Source organism: Heterocephalus glaber, unplaced genomic scaffold (assembly GCF_053883595.1).
Source record: "Heterocephalus glaber isolate CG9 unplaced genomic scaffold, H.glaber_assembly_v1.0 deba00001547, whole genome shotgun sequence".
In the NCBI taxonomy this organism is placed as follows: domain Eukaryota; kingdom Metazoa; phylum Chordata; class Mammalia; order Rodentia; family Bathyergidae; genus Heterocephalus; species Heterocephalus glaber.
Window position 1 is genome coordinate 1,844,371 of NW_028258340.1, and position 13,441 is coordinate 1,857,811.

General features: G+C 38.7%; 1 long non-coding RNA gene across 1 annotated transcript in view; it reads left to right on the top strand.

Annotated features, from left to right (window-relative positions):
* LOC110347054 (uncharacterized) overlaps positions 1 to 13,441 on the top strand; it is a 116,719-nt gene that overhangs the window by 69,824 nt on the left and 33,454 nt on the right. Inside the window, exon 2 of the long non-coding RNA XR_015442417.1 lies at positions 13,102 to 13,248. This is a non-coding gene — a long non-coding RNA (uncharacterized LOC110347054). The remainder of the gene's footprint in view (positions 1 to 13,101; positions 13,249 to 13,441) is intronic.

The following is a 13,441-nucleotide window of genomic DNA, read 5'->3' on the forward strand; positions in this document are numbered from 1 at the left end:
CAGAAACAGAAGCAAGGTCAAATGGTACATGATCATATCAACACAGAAAAGACTCTTGACAAAATTCAACACTCCTTCATAGAAGAACCCGGAAGGAAATAGGTATAAAAGGAGCACACCTGAATTTGATAAAAGCTATTTATGACAAACCAATGACCAACATCCATCCATGCATCTGTTGATGGGCATCTAGGATATTTCCAAGACGTAGTGATTATAAATTGTGCTGCTATAAATATGGTTGTTCACATATTCCTGTGGTATGATGGTTTTAACTCTTTCTCTGAAACTATAGCACTTTGAAAAAAGGTATTGAAGGGGATATCAGAAAATGGAAAGACACCTCTTGCTCCTGGGTAGGAAGGATCAACATAGTGAAAATGGCTATACTTCCAAAATTGCTATATAGATTCAATGCAATCCCAATTGAAATCCCAGCAGCATACTTCAAAAACCTTGAGAAAACAATCCAAAAATTCATTTGGAACAAGAAGAGATCCAGAATAGCAAAAGCAATTCTAGGTAACAGAGACATGGCAGGGGGTATTACAACCCCCAACTTGAAACTATACTACACAGCGATTGTGATAAAAAAAAAAAAACAAAAACAAAACAGCATGGTACTGACAGAAACAGCCCTGAGGACCAGTGGAACAGATTAGAAGATGCAGAAGCAACTCCAGACACACTCAGCCACCTCATCTTTGACAAAGGAGCCAAAAACCCTCGCTGGAGGAAAGATAGTCCCTTTAATAAATGGTGCTGGAGAAACTAGGATTCAACTTACCAAAGACTAAAACTAGACCTATATCTCTCACCATGCACCAATCTAAATGGAAGGGAGGCACTGGTGTAGGAAAAGAGTTTATGAACAAAACCTCAGTTGCCCGTGAACTAGCACAAAAAAATCAACAAGTGGGATCTCTTTTTACTAAAAAGCTTCTGCACAGCAAGAGAAACCACCAGCAGTGTGAAGGACAACTCACAATGTGGGAAAATATTTTCACCAGCAGTCCCTCAGACAAAGGTCTACTATCTCAAATCTATAAAGAACTTAAAAAAATCAGACCTCCCAAATTTAAAGACCCAATCCAAAAATGGGCATCTGAAATGAACAGACATTTCTCAGACAAAGAAGTAGACACGGCAAATAAACATATGAAAAAATGTTCAACATCACTGGTCATTCGAGAGATGCAAATGAAAACAATGCTGAGATTTCACCTCACTCCAGAAAGAATGGCTGCTATCATGAAATCAACCAATAATAAATCCTGGCAGGGATGTGGGGAAAGAGGAACCCTGCTCCACTGCTGGTGGGAGTGTAGACTGGTGCAACCACTGTGGAAATCAATATGGAGATACCTCAAAGAACTAGGACTGGAAGTCCCACTTGACCCAGCTATTTGCCTGCTGGGGATCTTCCCCAAAGAATTAAAAGAATCATACCATAGTGATATATGTGCAACCATGTTCATAGCAGCACAGTTTCTAATAGCTAAAACTTGGAAACAGCCCAATTGCCCATCAACTGGAGACTGGATCAAGAAAATGGGGTATTTTTTTTTATAAAATGGGGTATTACTCAGCCATCAAATATGAGAAGTTAGAGACATTTATTGCTAAATGGATGCACATTGAGGCAATACTCTTAAGTGAAATAAATAGGACACATGTGTAAATACCAAATAGTTTCTGTAGTGTGAGAAACTGAAGGTGTAAATAAGTACTAACAGGTATAATAGATAATGTGAAATAGGAAGAAAGGGGCAAAGGGGAGGGAGAAGTGGGAGGGGTAGGGGAAATGAAAGAAGGGAATGGAATTAATATGAGAAAAAGAAAAAATGGAAACAAAGTCTTTGTAAATAGGGAGGGATGGAGGGATTGAAGGGAGGGCAGGGGAAGGGGGAAAAATAAGAACCAAGAGAGTATGTAAAGGTGCCTATCTCCAATGATGAATGTCATTATATTGTACACTTAAAATGTACCAATAAAAGGATATACAAAAAAAAAATTTGGTTTGTCTGGGCCAGGAATTTAGCTCAGTGGCACTGCACCTGCCTGGCAAGTGCAAGGCCCTAAGTTCGATCCCTGGTACCAAAAAAAGAAAACAATTGGTTTTTCTGTGTGTTCATAATATAATTTTAGATCTCTTTCCTTTGGACATGGTTGGTCCTTCAATAGTCCTTAAGGTGTGTCAGTATAGAGTTTGTATTTAATGCTATAATTGCTGATGATTTTAATATTATAGCCAAGGAGATGTAGCTGTTGGTGTTAATTGATTTTCTTGAGATGCCAACATCTAGATTGCCTTGGCATCATTAACAATACTATGGCCCATTCTGGGAGAACTGGGTACTGAGCCAAATGTGCAGCAACCTCACATCTCAGGTAAATGGAAGTGGTTGGTCCTGGGACAGAGGCAAAGGCCAGTAATTAGCCATGCCCAGAGGACACCAATGAAAAATAGACATTAACTAAAGAGGTCTCTATAGTAGGAAAAATAAAAGCTTTCCATAACAGTAAACCCACAAACTTCAACACAGAACAACAGAAAATAGAAATGTGAGAAGACAAGCCAACAAATGCCTCCAAAAACTCCCAACTCCTCCAAAGCTGATCCGTGGGACATCAAAGGGGAGGAATCCAAAAGGCTCACACCTGACTTACTAAATAAGGTATCAGGGAAGATAACAAAACAGTTCAACAAGACAACTGGCAAGCTCTGAGTAGTGTAAGTAAAAAATATTAAGCCAATTAAAATCATCAGCAAGTCTTAAAAAGACACTAATAAAAAGATAGAAGAGCTAAACAAAATTATGCAAAACATGCAGGACCAGCATAGGCAAGAAGTCCACAAAAGGGCTCCATATAGAAATTCAGGAAATAAAAGTTCTATTGAAAGTAGGGGCAGCAGAAATGACCAATGTGAGGACAGAGTCTCAGAACTAGAAGATAAGACTATTGCTGGTGACCATTTAATGAGGCATACCTTAAAAATAAGAGAACATGGGCCGGGGATTTAGCTCAGTGGTTCTGGCACCTGCCATGCAAGCGCAAGGTCCCGAGTTCGATCCCTGGTACCAAAAACAAAAAGCAAAAAGTAAGAGAACATGAAAAGTGGACCAAAAAGCTCCTGGATCAAGCAAAGTAGACTAATCTAAGATTAATTTGAATTAGTGAAAAATCATAAGATACCACAAATGGCATAAAAGACATGTTTACTTAAGTAATAGCAGAAAACTTTCCAAATAAGGCAAAAGAATTTAACATACACATAAGTGAGGCAGATAGAACTGCACATAGCCATGATGAGAAAAGAACCTCTCCACAATGCACCATAGACAAAATCCTGATGTCCAACACAAGATTAGAATCTCTTTCTTTATTCATTAACTTAATTGGTACATTTTAGGTATGTAATGCGATGATATTCATCATTGGGAATTTATCTTGGTTCTTATTTTTTCCCCATTTCCCTGCACTCCCTTTAAACCCTCCTTGCCTCCCTATTTAGAAAGACTTTGTTTCTGTGTTTTTCTTTTCTTATTTTTTTTCCTTTCCCTTCTATCCATTCCCCCACCCCCAATAACCCTTCCCCTTCCACTTTGCCCCTTTTCTTCAGATTTCACATTATCTATTATACATTTTGGTACTCATTTACACTTTCAGTTTCTCATGCCAGAGAAACTATTCAGTATTTACACATGCATGTCCTATTTATTTCACTCAAGAGTATGGCCTCAATGTGCAACCATTTAGCTATAAATGACTCTAGTTTCTCATTCTTCATAGCTGAGTAGTTTCTTCATAGTTTCATTTTATTAAAAAAAAACCCCACATCTTTATCCAGTCTCCAATTCATGGCCAATTGGGCTGCTTCCAAGTTTTAGCTGTTACAAACTGTGCTGCTATAAACATGGGTACATATATATTGCTATGGTATGATTCTTTAATTCGTTTGGGAAGATACCCAGCAGGGGAATAGCTGGGCCAAATGGGACCTCTAGTCCTGGTTCTTTGAAGTATCTCCATACTGATTTCCACAGTGGTTGCACCAGTCTACACTCCCACCAGCAGTGGAGCAGTGTTCCTTTTTTCCCCACAGCCCTGCCAGCATTTGTTATTGGTTGATTTCTTAATAGCAGCCATTCTTTCTAGAGTGAGATGGAATCTCAGTGTCATTTTCATCTGCATGTCTCCAATAACCAGTAATGTTGAACATTTGTTCATGTATTTATTTGCTGTTTCTACTTCTTTGTCTAAGAAATGTCTGTCCATTTCAGATGTCCATTTTTGGATTGGGTTTTTTAATTTGTGAGGGATGATTTTTTTAAAGTTCTTTATAACCAACATTGTTCGCTGTCTCTTCACTCTGTTGGTGGTTTCTCTTGCTATGCAGAAGCTTTTTAATGAAGTGAGATCCCACTTGTTGGTTCTTTCTGCTAGTTCATGTGTGACTGAGCTTTTCTTCATAAAGTCTTTTCCTACACCAATCTTTTCAAGGGTTCTACATAACCTCTCTTCCAGCAGGCATAGTGTTTATATTATAATATTTAGATCTTTGATCCATTTCAATTGTAGCTCAGTGCATGGTGAGAGATATAGATCTAGTTTTAATCATTGGAAAGTGGAAACCCAATTTTTCCAGCACCATTTATTAAAGAGGCTATCTTTCCTCCAGTGAAGGTGTTTGGCTCCTTTGTCAAAGATAAGGTGACTGAGTGTGTCTGGAGTTCTTTCTGCATCTTCTAATCTGTTCCATTGGTCTTCCAGTCAGTTTCTTTGCCAGTATCATGCTGTTTTTATCACAGTAGCTTTGTAATATAGTTTCAAGTTGGGGATTATGATACCCCCTACTTTGTCTTTGTTGTCTAGTATTGCTTTTGTTTTCTATGTCTCTTCTTATTCCAAATGAATTTTCGGATTGTTTTCACAAGGACCATGAAGTATGCTGCTGGAATTTCAATTGGGATTGCATTGAATCTAGATTGCAGTTTTGGAAGTATGGCCGTATTCACTGTATTGGTTCTTCTCACCCAGGAGCAAGGGATGACTTTCCATTTTCTGAAATCCTCTTTGATCTCTTTTTTTCAGAGTGCTATAGATTTCAGAGTAGAGGTCTTTGATTTATTTCATCAGAGAGATTTCTAGGTATTTCATTTGTTTGGATACTATCATGAAGGAAGTTTTTTCTCCAGTTCCTTTTTCAGTGAGTCTGTTGTTCGTGTAGAGGAAAGCTATTGATTTTTGTGTGTTGACCTTGTATCCACCTACTCTACTGAATTTCATTAGTAGGTCTAGAAGAATTTTGGTGGATTCTTGGGGTCTTCTATGTAGAGTATCATGTCTTCTGTGAATAATGACAATTTGATTTCTTCATTTCCTATCTTTATTCCTTTTATTTCCTTCTCTTGTCCAATTGCTGTGGCTAGTATTTCCAAAACTATATTGAACAGGAGTGGTGACAGTGGACATCCTTGTCTTGTTCCTGATTTTAGTGTGAAGGATTTCAGTTTCTGACCATTTAGTATGATATTGGCTGTTGGTTTTTCATAGATGGCTCTTGTCAGATTGAGGTAGAGACCGTGTATTCTGATTTATTTTAGAGTTTGTATCATAAATGCATGTTGGATTTTTGTCAAATGCTTTTTCTGCGTCTATGGAGATAATCATATGGTTTTTGTCCTTGGCTGTAATGATATAGTGTATTACATTGATTGATTTACATATATTGAACCATCCCTGCATCCCTGGGATGAGTCCCACTTAGTCAGGGTGTATGATCTTCTTGATGATCTTCTGCATTTTGTTTGCCAGTATCTTATGGATTTTTGCATCTATGTTCATTAGTGAGATTGGGCTATTGTTCTCTTTTTCGGTTGTGTCTTGTTCTGCTTTGGGGATCACGATGATGTTTGCTTCCAGGAATGATTTTGGGAGTATTGCTTCCCTTTCAATTTCATTGAAGAGTTTAAACAGTAGTGGCAGTAGTTCCTCTCTAAATGTCTTGTAGAATTCAGCAGTGAAGGCATCAGGACCCGGGCTTTTCCTGGTTGGTAAGTTTTAATTACATTTTCAATTTCATTGGTTGATATTGGGTTGTTTAGAATTTTTAGGTCTTCTTTGTTCAACTTTGATAATTCATATGTGTCTATGAATCTGTCCATTTCTTCTGTGTTTTCCATCTTATTGGCATATAGGTTCTGGAAGTAGGTATTGATGAATCTCTGGATTTTTGCTTGCCCTGTTGTAATTTCACCCTTTTATTCCTAATTGCATGGATTTGGGCCTTTTCTTTCCTTTTTCTGATAAGGTTAGCTAAGGGTTCATCAATTTTGTTTATTCTTTTGAAGAACCAACTCTTGGATTCATTGATTTTTTGTATTGTTCTCTTAGTCTCCATTGAATTGATTTCTCCTATGATCTTTATAATTTCCTCCCTTGTATGAGCTTTGGGGTTGTCCTGCTCTTCTCATTGTAGAAGCTTGAGGTTCAGCATCAGGTTGTTTAATTGGGCTTGCTCTGTTTTCCTAATATGATTATTCACTGCTTTGTATTTCCCTCATAAGACTGCTTTCATTGTGTCCCATAGATTCCGATATGTTGTATTGTCATTGTCATTTAATTGAAGGAACTGTCTGATTTCTTCTTTAATTTTCTCTGTGACCCATTGGTTATTTAGAAGTGTGTTGTTCAATTTCCATGTGTTTATGAAGTTTTCGCAGTTTCTTTTGCTGTTGATCTGCAATTTCATGGCACTATGGTCTGATAACATACTGGGGATAACTTCAATTCCTTTGCACTTACTTAAACATGTTGTATGTGTGAGTATGTGGTCTATTTTGGAGAATGACCTGTGTGCATCTGAAAAGAATGAATATTCTGATTTTGTGGGGGTGGAACACTCTCTAAACATCTATTAAGTTCTTTTGTTCAAGAGCTTGATTGAGTTCTAGTATTTTGTTGTTTATTTTCTGTCTAGTTGATATATCTATTTGTGGCAGTGGGATATTGAGGTCCCTCACTACTATTAGTGCTTGTTTGATTTTTTCATGTCCATTAGTATTTGTTTTATATAGTTGGGTGCACTAGTTTTTGGTGCATATATGTTTATGATTGTCATCTCTTCCTCTTGGATTGTTCCCATTACAAGGATGTAGTGTCCTTCTTTGTCTCTCTTAATCAGTGTTCATTTGAAATCTACTTTATCTGCAAACAGTATAGCTACTTCTGCTTTTTTGGGGGTTCCCGTTGCATGGAGCATTGTTTTCCACCCTTTAACTTTCCATCTATGAGTTTCTTTTTGAATTAAGTGTGTTTCTTTTATGCAGCATGTTGTTGGATCTTGCTTCTTGACCCATTCTGCCAGTCTATTTCTTTTGATTTGTGCATTGAGACCATTAACATTGATGGTTATAACCGATACGTATTGACTTATAGTTGTCATGACTTTTTGTGTTTGTTGGATTCTCCCCCTTTGCATTTAACTTCTTGTCATGCCTGATGGATTCATTCTGCTGGGCTTTGTGGGGTTGTGATCCTCATTGTCTTTTCCTAGTATATTGTCTAAAATTTTTTGGAGTGCTGGTTTGGTATTCATGAAGTTCCTCAGGTGCTCTTTGTCATGAAAGTATCTTATTTCTCCATCAATTTTGAGAGATAATTTTGCAGGGTACATCAATCCAGGTTGGAGGCTGTTTTCCTTTAGGGATTGAAATACATCACTCCAAGCTCTTCTTGCCTTGAGGGTTTGCATTGAGAAGTCTGCTGTGATTCTGATGGGCTTTCCTTTGTATGTGATTTGTTTCTTTTCTCTAACTGCTTGTAGAATTTTGTTCTTCTGTTGTGTTTCTGGAATCTTAACTATTATATGCCTGTGTGTAGATTTTTTTGATCAAGGCTAGTTGGAGTCCTATATGCCTCCCTTGTCTGTATGTCAAGTTGTTTTCCCCTGCTTAGAAGTTTTCTGCCATCACTTCTGTGAGCAGTTTTTCTTATGTCATCTGCACTCTCTCCTGTTTCTTCATTGACTTCGATCAGTCTTATGTTATTCTTCTTTGCATCATCTAGTAGCTTCTGTATTGATTTCTCATGGTTGCTTACAATTTTTAAGAAATTTTTCCTTTCCTGGTCATTAATTGCAATCCTGTGTTCTATATCTGAAATTCTGTCCTCACATTGGCTCATTCTGCTGTGTAAACTTTCAATTTTTTTAATCTCCTGGAAATCTGTTTGCATCTGTTTTATGGATTCCATTTGTTTCCTATGTTGGGATTCCATCATGTTCCTCAGCTCCTCTATTTTTTTAATCTGTGTTCTCTCTAGATTTATTAATCATGTCTTGCACTATGGGCACAATCTCTGCTGTTATGTGAGAAAGTATTTCTGATTTCATTTTTTTCCAGATCCTCTTTTGTTGCCAGTTCAGGGATTCCAGGTGCTTGAGTATCAGATTATTCCATCTCGTTCCCATTTGGGGTTGCTGTAGGTGTTCTGGGCGTCTGGTTTGGGGGTTTATTTATGTGTCTTCTCCTTTCAACCTGGCTGGGGGAGGGGTGTGTGCTGCTGGCACCCATGTGGCTCACCTCCTTGGCACTGGGAGCAGTCGTATGGTGGCCCAGAAGCCCCCTCCGTGGCACTGGAAACATTATTTGTAATAGCCAAAAAGTAGAAAAAATCCAAATGTCCATCAACTGATAAATTGATAAGCCATATATGTTATATCCGTAAAATACAATATCATTAGAACTTATCTGGCTGTAAATAGGAATGAAATGTTGATATATGCTATAACATGGATGAACTTCAGAACATTATGTGAAGGAAAGAAGCCAGAAGCAAAAGCCCACATTCCATTTATATGAAATATTCAAAATAGAGAAATCTATAGGGGCAGAAAACAATTTAATGGCTGCCTGGATCTGAGAGTGAGAGTAACAATTACAAGCAGCATGCAAGATCCTTTTTGGAATAATAGAAATATTCTTAAACTGTATTATATTGCTACTGTTGTAGCACTATAAACTTACTAAAAATCATTAAACTGTAAACTCTAAGTAGTTGAATTTTTCCTTTATAAAACTGTTTCTGTTTTTTTGTTTTGTTTTGTTTTATTTCTTTGGTATCGGGGATCGAACTCAGGACGTTGCACTTGCGAGACAGGCAGCAGCACCACTGAGCTAAATCCCAGGCCCTATAAATTTGTTTTTAGAAAGTCAACACAGGGATCATTTTTACCCACACGGTGTAAGGTGCCTGGTATTCAACAGAAGAGACGAGACATATCTATAAACAAATGTAGTGTTTTTAGCTTACATTTATAAGCATATATTCAGTGTGTTATAGTTTCCTTTCTCATTATATTTCATGCCCAATCTCAAAATCTCAAAATCCAAAATTCTTCTTGGAAAAGGTGGTGTCCTGAATTACTGTCCTCTCATTAAGAATCAGTCTCCTCTCCTCTCCTCTCCTCTCCTCTCCTCTCCTCTGCTCTCCTCTCCTCTCCTCTCCTCTGTTTCTCATAAAGTGAATAATGTAAATATTTCAGAAAAGAGGAAACAAATATGAGGATAGCATTTGATTCAGTAGTTGTTAGCCTATGTGTAGAGAAGGAAAAATATATTTGCTTGGCTAAGCTTATTCTGTGACAGATTTTTAGGAGTGTGTGTAAGATGGAGAAGTAGTTGAAGATCTAAAAAGAGAACACCCCAAAACCAACCAAACAAACAAAAAAACAATTTGAAAGTTGGTTGAAATTCTTCACACTTCTCATAGTACATGAACAAGACATTGATTTAACCTAGTTACCAGAATTTGTTTATGACTTCCTGGAAATGAACCGTTTTAACAGTTTGGACTTCACAGAAACTTAAGAGTTTAAAGTGCTAAACAAGGACCTTCAATTCAAAATGGATAAACCAGAGTTTACTACTGGGATCTTCTAGGGTGTCCTGGAAAGATTTAATATATTTCAATTTTTATTATAACATTTTTTAGTGACCCAGAAAAAAAGAGCAATGTCTTACAAAAAATTGTGGCCTTATTCACCGGAGTTCCTTTAAAAAAATTTTTCATTAGTGCATGTTTTCAATACATAATTAATATGTTCATTGTGGAGAGATGGCACATATAATCCTTTTTGCTTCCCCTGTGTCACCAAAATCTTTAATTTCACATTTCTACTGGTGTTGGTGTATGAAATGTACAGTTCTTTCATATGATTGCTGAAAGTGAAGGATGACTATAACCACAAGGGGGCAGCAGACACCTGGCTTTTCTGAGCTTTGTTTCCTGGACCTGTACAAATGGAGAGAGACCATCCATGTGGTCCTCTTAGCTCTGTCTTTTCAAGACTGTCAAACTGGGAGAAATGACTGTTCTTAAAATATCAACACCAGAAATCTCAAGGATTGGTAAAAGTTTCATAAAAACTTGTGTTTTACGTTTTTAATGGCTGATTTCTTGGAGGTCATTGTGAACACAGGACTGTTTCTCAAGCCATCAGGATATCCTTGGACAAGTGCCTGGCACGTAGTGAGAATTCACAAAATACTGATTGAAAGCAGGGTGCAGTGGTGTACACCTGTAGTCCCAGCACTCGTGAAGCTGAGGCAGGAAGATCGTGAATTTGAGACCAACCTGGGCAATTTAGCAAATTCAAGGACAGCCTGGACTACATAGTGAGACTGTCTCAAAACTTTTTTTGTTTGATGGTCCTTAGTGTTCTCAGAAGACAGCTGCTCCAACTCGTCAAAGCACAATCTCTAAACTCTCAGATGGCCTTATCCTGAGGGGACTGTGTCTTTTTAGTTAAAGGTGCTCACACTTTCCAATGGAACTGCACCTTTTCTGTAGCTCTACACTCATGAATCTAGACTTGATTCCCATTCCTGACATCTTACAGCACCTTGTCAAATCAGTGATTCTAGCTGGACCTGGTGGTACACACACTGTGGGAGGTTAAGGCAGAAGGATTGTGAATTTGAGCCCAGCCTGGGCAATTTGATGACTTGTGAGATCCTGTCTCAAAATAAAAAATAAAAAAAGGCTGGAGAAGCTCAATACAAAGGTCCTAAATTCAATCCCCAGTAAGAAACAGAGGCAAGGGGAGAGGAAAGGAGGGGAAGAGAGGAGATAAAAAGAAAATGATGATTCTGGGAAAAGTGTATCTGACACAATCATGTTCTCTTTATCTACATGGTGCTGGGGCAGGAACTGTAGTTTGAGGTTGGAGGGTGAAAGGTGAGGTGGCAGAGGGAGAGAGTGTCTGTTCCCCAGCAGCCCAAGTATCAGAGCCTCCTGGACGAAATGAGCATTTGTGCCGGCACCACTAGCTGCCTATCTATAGCTCTTTAACGCTCCCTGTTTGTTTCCATAGCTGTGTGGTGTGTGTGTGTGTGTGCACGCGCGCACGCACCTGTGTGTGCATATGTGTTTGTGTGTCTGTGGGGGTGCTAGGGATCTCACCCAGGGCCTCCCATGCTAGGCAAGTGCTTCACTTCTAGCCCTGTATTAATGTTTTTAATGCCTTTAGGTGCTCCTCAGACATGACCGCATTTATTATTTCTCTATGTAGAAAAGCTATTTCATGCCTGTGTTTTCAGATGCTGGCCTCTCTGCTGAGAATACCTTTTTTTCTTCTCCATCTGATTCCTATGTGTCCTTACAATCCAGCTCAAAGCACAGCCCATTCTGGAGACCCCAGTACAGTGTAGACATAGCTGCAATGGGTTCCTGTAGTACAGAACTTACCCAAAGCACAGTACCTACTAGGATCCTAGACTTGTTAATCTTGCTCTCCTGTGAGATCATAGCTCCCCAGGTCAAAGCCCCGCCTCACTTGACTTTGCATCCCCAGAGCCTAGCAGAGTTTCCAGCACATTGGAGCTGTAGCGTGAATGTTTGCAGAATTAGTAAATGAATCAATTCATTTATAATGGAATGAGATATTTCTCTTCCCCTTCTTTCCCCCAGTTAAGATGCTTTGATATATTTTAAAAAATCCTTCTTAGGAAATTATTTTTAAAATAAGCAGCCAGCTCCTACCTCCTACTCAAGGAACATCAGAGAATACCAATGAACCATCATTTGCAAATGGGACTTGCTGAAGGAGGAAGTTTGAAGTGCAAACCTCCATCAACATCCCAGGCACTGTGGGGTGCAATGAGGATATGGCCAAGCTCCAGGCGTGCAGCTCTGAGATATACACACCTTACATCGTCAGTACCCAATGTTGAGGCATAAAGGTAAATGGCTTCCAGAAACTTCTCAGCATGATAAGATGCTATTCATCAACTCCCACAGCATCTTTGAATAACAAGCAGAAGTGGAGAATTTTTTTCCTCTTCCTCTCTCCTCTCCTCTCCCCTCCCCTTGCCCCATCTCTCTCCTCTCTCCCTCTCTCTAGTCCTTCTTACAGTTGGAGAGTTAGAACCCAGAGAAAGGTTAAGCAAATTGCCTAGCATCACTTAAAAGAGAACAGTCAAGCCAGGGCTCAGTCTGTTGCTCATTCCACAAAACTGTGCTTCCTGTAAATTAAACAGGTCTGTGTTTTAATGAATTCGTGGCATATGGGCCATAATAATCAAAGCACCTGGCATTTCCTGGAATTTATGATCTGGTGGGGAGTAGGTCATTTTTTTACTTTTGAATGATTTCTCACTGCCCAACTTTAGAGTAGAGAAACTTGACATAAGTAGAAATAGTTCTGGAATAAGTACTTTAATGTTTTTTCATGTGTTCATCCTGCTATGTCTACTCATATCTTCTCTTTCTCCCCGCAAGCCCATCTTTATCCATGAACTATCTTCAATTTCTTTTCGCTGACAAACTTGAGTGGCAAGATAGTGTTCTTAAAGTCTCTATCACAAGGGAAGAAAATTATTTGGTTTGTTGTCTTCTCTGTGAGGAGAGAAGCTCATAGTCCATTATCCCTCAGTCCTGGTGGCCCACAGTTGTTGGATACTTATCTGTGGACAAAGAGCTCTCCTTCTGACCTGAATTTTTACCTCTGATTTCCAAAAAGCCTTGTTGATTCAGGTAGCAATGAAAGTCTGTGGTTGTAAAAATGGCCTGATCAACATGTTCTGTCTTTAACAGGGCCTTCCAGAGTTGTCTTGAGTATGTGGAAGTGGTACCTGGTATCCTGAGGATCTACTTGATCCAACTTGCTGAGAAAGTTGCCACTGAGGATTTGTTATGGGCATTCAATTCGCAGTGAAAGTTACGCCAACTGATGCCAGTGAGGTGAAGTAAAACCTATGCCACTGATATTAATATTTGTGGCTTGTTCCTAAAGTGAATTGAAGTTCCTCCAAAGCCAGACTTTCTCTTCTCTAGGAAAAACTCTGTTTGCAATGGATAGTGGTGATTTTTAAGGTCCTTAAATTGAGTTTCTCAGAAGTGCCTTTAAAGGAAGTTTTCCCCCACGCTCTTCCTC